At 40.3% G+C, this 8721-nt stretch overlaps 1 long non-coding RNA gene across 1 annotated transcript; it reads right to left on the reverse strand.

Annotated features, from left to right (window-relative positions):
* Positions 1 to 2122: 2122 nt before the first annotated feature.
* Positions 2123 to 3925, reverse strand: LOC143127186 (uncharacterized). The gene is made up of 3 exons (XR_012987533.1): positions 3750 to 3925; positions 2984 to 3096; positions 2123 to 2380 (listed from the first exon to the last, which is right to left on the reverse strand). It is a non-coding gene; the product is annotated as an uncharacterized LOC143127186 (long non-coding RNA).
* Positions 3926 to 8721: the final 4796 nt, after the last annotated feature.

Genomic DNA, 8721 nt, shown 5'->3' on the forward strand with positions numbered 1-8721 from the left:
CAATATTGAGCAGTTGTATGTCAAATAATGGTTCGGAGCGAATTTCACCCTAGGGTCATTTACACCCCCAGAAGTTGGTCGAGTTTGCGCTATCAGTCTATGTATCAGCCCAATGGCTTAGCGTAGGAACCAAAAGTGTATCATAAATTACCCAACTAATAATGTCTGGAATATTACCAAACTTCTACAGTAGTACAAAAAGGTTCTGTACTCATAAAACTTCTACTCTCTGCTGCTACCGCTTCATCGACGTCACTTCCGTGATTTGTGTCCATAAGTTTTTAATCCCGGGAGACTCCACCCAATATACTCGCAGGGTACTTGGTGTCAGATCTACAAATTCCACATGCATACCGTCTCAAAGCTTGACGGACCTTCTTTATGTAGTAACGGTTGCTAAGGTATGATTGGACGAGGACCGTTCGGGGGAGGAGTTTTGCGATCGGTTAATTGAATGAAGAAAGACTGGTCTGAAACATAGACTGTAAAAAATATGGACAAAGCGTCTGTGACGTCACCCATAGATTTTCTGAAGAACGGTTATGAAGCCGTTTATGGGGGGTATGGGCGGCGCCATCTTGGAAAACGTTGGGAAATCCTAACCCCGCCTACCTCCTAGCCAATCCATATATGGGTAAAAGGGCGGGGCTTTGTATGAGACTGAGCAAGCCGGTGAACCCGCCTCGTCGTCAGCCGAGCAACCTCAGCTAACGTTAGCCTACAAGATGGACTGGCACAGACGTTGCTGTAACATTGCTGGTAAGTTTGATCTGCTAACGTGAAGTTCATGTATGTTTCTTAATGCCATGTTCAGACACTTTTTAATGTTGTATGCTGAAAGGTTATATTCGGGTGAACGGTTGAAAAGTTGAGAATGAAGAGTTGAGTTTGCAGATTCTAGCTTCTAGATAAAATAAACTAACGTTAGCTATCCCTCCCTTGCTGAAGTTACGGTCAACTAACGTAGAGTAATCTAGCGTTACAGGTTTACCAACTCACGTAGAGTAACTTAGCAGTTTACAGGTTTAGCAACTCATACTGACAAAAATGTATCTTTGCCTTTATTGTTTTGTAATTAACGTTATCCATCTCATATTCTCAGTGGCAGCCATCATTGTAACGTTAATTAATTTACGATAACATCAGCCAGCTCGCTGTATTCTGTCAACGTATGGTGTGATTAACTCTTAATATCACGTTTTGAAATCGCTATATTGCTCTAAAGTTGTCAGTGGTAGTTTGGTCTAAGATGACATTGAAATTTCTCATCGGTGGCCATTTCACGATCCAGCGTTCATGTTCGGTTAGCTTGCCTTATTTCCCCTTGTCAGGCTATTATCAAAACGTTAAATCCAGTTAGTGTCCGGTGTTTGGCATAACAATGCCAATATTAGTGTACTTTGTCACTGAAGACCCATTTCAAATCGCACAATAGTACTACAGCATTGTACAACAACTGTAATTTTGTTGATTACAACAAGTGGTGTTGGTTTGCATTATTGTATTATCTTGTAAGTAGTTATGACTAATAAAATGTTTACCTTTCTGTTTTGGCAGTTCACCATGGGGAGGAGGCGGCAAGGAGGTCCATGGGCTCTTAACCTGGGACTAGAGGTCCAGGTGAAGTGGTTTGGCTGGGGTGTGGTGATATTGAACCCATTAAGACTATACAGTACATTTCACTTTATGTCTATTGATGGTTATGTTGGAATGTTACACCTACCCTTTACTTATGCCAAACACTAATTTTGTTCTTTAAATATCAGAATCAGAAAGCAAACTTACTGTTGATGGCACTGAACTTGGAAATGTTTATGGAACTTTTCTGAACTGTGAATTACATTAAAACTAATGCCAGTATTTAGTTTTGTTAGTTTTTCTTATCTTCAGCTGTCTATTGTACAGTGGAGTTTTGTTATATGTTTATACTTATATTTACCATTTCTGCTGTAAGTGCATGTTGTGTGTGATGTCTGTATGCTACTGAGACCTTGAATTTCCCCTTGGAGATCAATAAAGTATCTATCTATCTATCAAACCAATTTGCCTGTGCTCTCAAAAACATTTATACAAATCTGTCAGCTTCAGTCAGTAGGTTGAATTGAAGACCCAGATGCAGAAGTAAAGGTGTTTTTTTTACTTGTATATCTTGAGCATTACAGGTAACCACTGAATTTGTGAAACTAAAATAACAAAAACTAATATGTACTAAGCTAGTACATAGTCAATACATATTAGATCACTTTAAAGACTGACAGATGCAAATGCTGTAAATAAAGGTAATCAAGGGGTCTGCTGGTGAACAAAGTCTTTGAAGTCAGAAGCTGCCACTGCTCAATGACTTGTGCCCCATCTGGTAGGATTTCAAAATGTTCCAGATCTGAAAACAGAAATATTGGTATATGTCACATCCTTGAACTTACTGCAAACTATGAACAAGTGGTCACAAATTAAGCTAAAAAATACTCCCAATATGTATAATGAACAAACTCACAGAACACTTAGCTGAATGGGGACAGGACAGGCGTATTCAACTATTTGCACATGTCCTGTTTATGCAGGCAATAAGCAAAACCAAATTTGGTGTATTCAAAGTTCTGTAGAACAACCATTTCTTGTATTTTAATGTTTTCAGTGGAACAGTGTAAGCTCATGTCTACACCCCATTGAGGTAGTTATTAACAGTTAGGCCAAGGTCCAGTCAAACAATAGCCAGTCACTGATGCCATATTCTTTAATTATCCAATCTGTATCCAACCAAAACCTGCTGATTTAAAGGCTACTTTCCATGTGTGACTTATCAAAAGAGGTCATGATAATTATTGCACAGATGTGCCCCGGACTGCTCACAATAAAAGGCCACTCTAAATGTCTGAAATGCATTCATGTTTGTTCAGTATGCTAACCATGTCTGGAATAGACAGCTAGGCCAATTGAATCCAGTAGGTTGCTCCATTTAAATGTATGAAAAATGTCAAAGTACCACGGAATCAGTTCTGAAGTGATGCTTCTGAGTCGACTGCACAGACGAGAAGTGAAGTTAGGAGTCCAGAGCCCTCTCCAGCACCCAGCCTGTCAGGATCACCTACAGGGAAACTTTGCATAGACAAGAAGTGTTGTTTCAAATTTGTGTTTAACAAATAAACGGCATCAATAAGAGTTTCAGACGTCAGTTATAACTAACAACAGTTATGGTGACTAGCTAACGTTATCGCTCGTTATCAGCTCCATGTTCAACTTATAGTCAATGGTTCATAGTGGTTCACAATTTTACCTCCACTAGCTAGCTAATGCTTCGGCTGAAGTTATCATCTGAACGAACGCTTTTCTATCTTAAATATGACAACCCAAAGACTATATAAATTGACAACGGACTAAGCATTCACACAGAGTATTTACAAAAGGTTTTTTGACGAGAACACATGCTTTGTTACCCCAGTATGTTTGTGAACTAACGTTAACGTGCTTAACGTTACAGCTGTCTGATTATTGACTAAACACCTGGCTAGTAGCAGCTATGGCAAACGTTAAGCTAACTCACAACGGGAGCACAATCGGTTTTCACTAACGTTAACTTTATTCAAGTTAACTAAATTTATGTGTGTGCTTCAGCCATTCGGTCATCATTTTCGACATAAACTTATTTGAAATGATTTGACGCTAACGTAGCCTATAGCTGCTACAGTGCCCACTAACATGGATGCTATAATGCTAACATCTACGTGAAATAGTAGTGGAATGTAACTTACCTCAAAAACTGGAGCGAAGTCTTCTTAAAGTGTCGGTTAGTAGGCTTCAGTTAATAGCAACCCATTTTATGTCAGATATTTGAATAAACATTTTCAGAAAGGATGTGGTGTGTAGGATCACAGCCAAGACATAATTTCGGAGTTTCCTTCACTCAGCTAGTGACATCGTCTGCTGCCTCGACACCGTTGTCAGGCATTCGGGAACTACCAACAAATACAATAAAAGTCCATGGGACCAACCTGTAAAAGCATGAATTTATGCTGTGAAAACGGACATTTTAACATGGGGGTCTATGGACATTTGCTCCCTTTTGGGACCTGCCCCTAGCGGATTTTCGATGTATTGCAATTTTTCGCATTTCCGGGTAGGCTTCATTGTTCAAATTAGAATGTTGCCGCTTGGTCTGAAACTCTTGTATATCCCTCCATTGAGCCGTGTGATGTCCAAGCAGGCACAAAATGTACAGTCACCAATGTCCTGGACATTTTGTGGCAGCTTGTTGTAGTGTTTTTTCTGACAAATCTGATTGAATACAAACATGTATGCATTATGAAATCCTTCTGCCACATGGTATAATGTGACAGAAGTGGAGATAAGGGCCTTTATTGGTTTTAATATATTGTTGGCACTCAGTGGCGGACCGTGCGTTCAGTAGTTAGGCCTTCAATGATGACTATTTTTTGACAAAAAATAATAATAGGGGGGCGTTCCGGGTGGGATACCCCCGAAGATTTTTTTTGCATTTCAGCGCTAAAATGTGCAATGTATTGTGTAAAATGTATTGCCCTATGCTGCTACTACTGTTTGTTGCCTATTTCATAATGTCTCATGGCCACACCATTGATTTCCCCAATAATGTCCACAAAACACAGATATATAAAGTCAGACTAATTATCAGGGAAGGATACCAAGGCAAATGACAATTTTCACATAGATGCCGATCCAGACAGCTTCACCAAAGCCACATCAACTCACACACAACTTCAAGCTAGCATACAATCTAGTAGTAACCAAGCAGCACAAAAACACTTTTTATATAGAAAAGGGCCAGATTACAAGCATGTATTACAAGTCTATGTTATCAAATAAACACGAAACAAAACTTACCAATTCCTGCATAGGCTACTGACCAGCTACGTGCAGAGCTAGCTGACATTATGTGCATCTTGCTAACATGTATAGTCCAGTTGACACTGTAACTTTACATGATATGATTTTGCTTAATTAAGGCTTATCGATATATATTTTTTTAAACAAAAACGGTCAATATACAGTCCATAGCTATAACCAAAGCCATGTCAGTGTGACATGTACTTTTCCAGTGAATGTCAGTCTGACTGACAGAAGATGCTCACGAAGTTCCTCAAGTTAAATAGATAGCGTCAAAATTCGTGATGAACGGTTCCGGGTATTCTTTTCGAACATTGCAGGCCCCAACTGCAGTCAGACCTGCCTGATTCTGAAGAGGAATATCTGCCTTCAGAAAATGACGGTGATTTGTTTAGTGACCAGGCTTCAGATGTGTCCCTGCCTTGCAATGGTGCAGCTGGACAAAGTGAGAGTTTAGCCCTACACCAACACAAACGTTGAATCCTTTGCCCAATGTAGATGGTCCTTTGCCCAATGTCAGGGGGAACAATGTTTCGTGTTCATCGGGAAGTTAGCAGGCGTGTTTAGTGGTGTGGCAAACGAGGCTGAAGGTAAATGTCCTGTCCCAGAGTGGAGGTCACACAATTAAAAAACAGTCTGGCGTGTGGCCAAAAGAGTTTTGGGAAATGACTTGGCTAAGCAGCTGAACTGGTGCGGCAGAGGAGACGAGGGGCATAAAAGGCTGCTTAGGTCACCAAGTACCCCTGACGGTAAGGCCCTAGATTTGGAAAGAAGGATAACATTATGATAGATTATGTTATTAAGGAAACACGCCAAACCAATTTACAAAACAATAAGCAAGTGTCAATAAACAAGTGAGAATATCAATTAATCTGGCATTGCAGTCGGTCTAACACAAAAATAATCAGTTTACAGTAAATTGCTGAGTTAAACATAAACTAGTGATCAGAAAGCCAAACCAACCTTTGCAACAAATTGTAAATTGCATCGCTGAACAAAAACTAAACAGCAGTGTCAGTCAATGCCAGTCCAGTGTTGCACAGTCTACTCTCTCACTACACCTGTCCCAAATTCTCTTTAACAGTCCATGAGCCTAACAACATAGTTTTGAGTGGGCACAGCATATTCAGAATTGAAAAAATGTTCAATGCTGATGGCTGCACACAGTTTTTGGGACGGAAATTTTTAAACAGACAGTCGTTTTTCACATCCCCAGTTGACTCCCTCAATTTGAATATTGCTTTTGCTCAAGGACTGTCTGCAGAGGTAGTGGCTTTGTCAGAGAAAACCATTGATGCCAAAGTAGTTGCAATGCCTGTCAAACATGGCTTTGCAATATACCGGCTGAACCATACATAATAAATAAATTAGTTAGTTAGTTAAAGCTAAGTTCATCTGTTCATCATTTCCGTTTACAGATCATGTTCGCAATTGTACTGTTTACGTAAAAAGAAAATGAGGTTGAAGTGGTGCCCACAAGCTGGCTGAGTGTCGACCAAAAAGTGTCATTCTGGCCACCATACAAAAGTATGCAACGGGGTAAGGTGGCTGTCCAGAATCAGGAGGATCCTGATGAGACATGGGGGGAGTTCTTTGTCAGGGTACTGAAGAAATATGGTGAGACCCTCCTGTAAACAAACAGAGAGAGAGAGAGAGATAACATGATTCATCATAATGCAACTGCATTTCATTTCTATACATGCTGCAATATGCAACGCGTACTCCAATTTGAGAACCACTGGCTTAGAGGGTGCACCCAACTTAGGATAGACCTGTTTTACTACGGTAAGATTTATGAATTGATGATATTTGTATATTACTAATGGTTTTGCACCATTTTGCACTATGTTTTTTTTTTTTTTTAAACGGCAACGAAATTGTGAATTTCCAGAGCGTGTTACTCCACACTCGGCAATCGACTCCTACTGACTTTCCCCTAAAGATGCCAGCTGCAGCAGCAACATTTCCGGAAAGGTACTGGCTTGATGAAATTCATTCTGGACTCTCTATCCGACCACATAAAGACCTCGGGATACTTCGGTTTGGCTTAAGTGTAATGTTGTTTGGAACTGTAGAAGAGGTATAAAAATAGCGTTTTGTAGCGGCGGAATGACTTGCCCTGGTCACTTCCAGGCTAACGAGTTTTGACTAAAAACAGTAAAATCAAAGAATCGAAGATGAAGACCCCTGTGAATGAACGTGTAGATAGTGTAGGAACTCGATTTGCGAGAAAAAAATAATCATAAATGTGAATTTAAAAAGTTTTTGAAAGAAATTGACCGTTTGCAAAACCCCGCCCATCGAACGCAGATGAGCCAATGGCAGTCCAGTAGCTCCGTGCAGGCAGACATGGCCCGTCAACTTCACCTTACGGCTCCATAGAAATGTATTGGGAGCACTGATCTATAAAGAACACTGGATAGCGCAACTACGTCACAAACCTGAAGCCTCCGTGAAATCGGCGCGGCGGCCATATTGGGACCACTTGCGAGTCCGAACTACGCTGCTCCGTTCTGAAACCTCACCAAAATGATCTAGCTATAGGCTACTGTGTGCTGCACCCACGGAGAAAATCACTGTAGGCTTTTAATGTTGTCAATGTAGCCTGTCTGGAAGAAGTTTAGTGGGCGTGATAATAATATGAATAATGCTATAATCATGTATATAAAACAGACAGAGGTCTCCATTCAAAGAGACCAGTATCCTATTTATTTCTATAGGTTTTTTCACATTTTTTTTTATTTGTGCGATCGACCTAGCATGGAGGGGGGAGACAAACAATGTTAATAGGCCCATATCTATATTTCAGTATGCAATAGCTCTTACAAATACAAATAGTTTTGTCATATCATAGGCTAGCCTACATTGGGGTTTTGAACAATTATCAACTTCTTCCGGACGTAGTCCCGTCGCTTTTCTGCCTGCATTCTTTCCCCGGGTGATATAGCCTTATTTTGCAGTATGATTTCGTAATCAATTTTTATTAAATTGAAAACATGATTGTCATTGATTGCAGTGTCCATCATAGCCTATGATTAGGCCTATTCAGACCAGAGAAGATGCGTGCAAGGCCAGCTCTCGCAAGCAGCACGTTGCTTGTTACAGATGGCTGATAACGATTTATTTTAAAAAATGTATCAAAAGTTTCCCATCCCCAGTGGGGAATAGGCTAGTAGCCTAGGCTACGTTAGCCCATCTGCAAGTATCAAGTGAGATCAAGAGATGTTCTCGGTAGGCTAAACTAGGGGGAAATGTCTGTTAACAAATCTGGTAGCTAGAAAAAAAGAACATTAACGGAGGATAGAAAATACAAAAAAGGAGGCAGAGAACGGTTCTTGGCTTAATGTTTGGGCAGCAGACGAGTTCGAGGATAGCATAAAGTTTTAAGGTAGGAGAATGAGGACGTTAATAACCTGTGCCCGCTGTGGCATATGGTCGCTTGCAATTGTACTGTAGGACTGATCTATAGGCCTAATATTATTTGATAATTAATTAATTAATATTAATTGATATGAATTGTTGTTTCTCCTGGTAGGCTGTGCTGCGTGCGTAGAGTGAATAGAGAACGGCCTTGTCATCACATCACATAGCCTATAAAGAACTGACTCCACATTTCACTTTTGATTTGAGGTTTGTTTATAAAGAGTCAAGACATAATTTAACAACTCACTGTTGAGAAAGAACGTTTCAATGGCAGCTGCATTCTCATAGTATAGACCCACGGTTGTCAAACTGGGGTACGCGTAGCCTACCCCACATTAAAAACTTATTTTCTCCGCATTAACAAAATATTCGAGAGTGGAGACATGGAGGGTAAAACGGCGTTTCTCAAACTGTGGGTCGCGGAGACATGCCAGGTGG

This window comes from Alosa pseudoharengus, unplaced genomic scaffold (assembly GCF_046254945.1).
Source record: "Alosa pseudoharengus isolate Yale_2024_CS ecotype anadromous, Long Island Sound unplaced genomic scaffold, YU_APseudo_1.1 YU_APseudo_1.1_scf_17, whole genome shotgun sequence".
NCBI classification, from domain to species: domain Eukaryota; kingdom Metazoa; phylum Chordata; class Actinopteri; order Clupeiformes; family Clupeidae; genus Alosa; species Alosa pseudoharengus.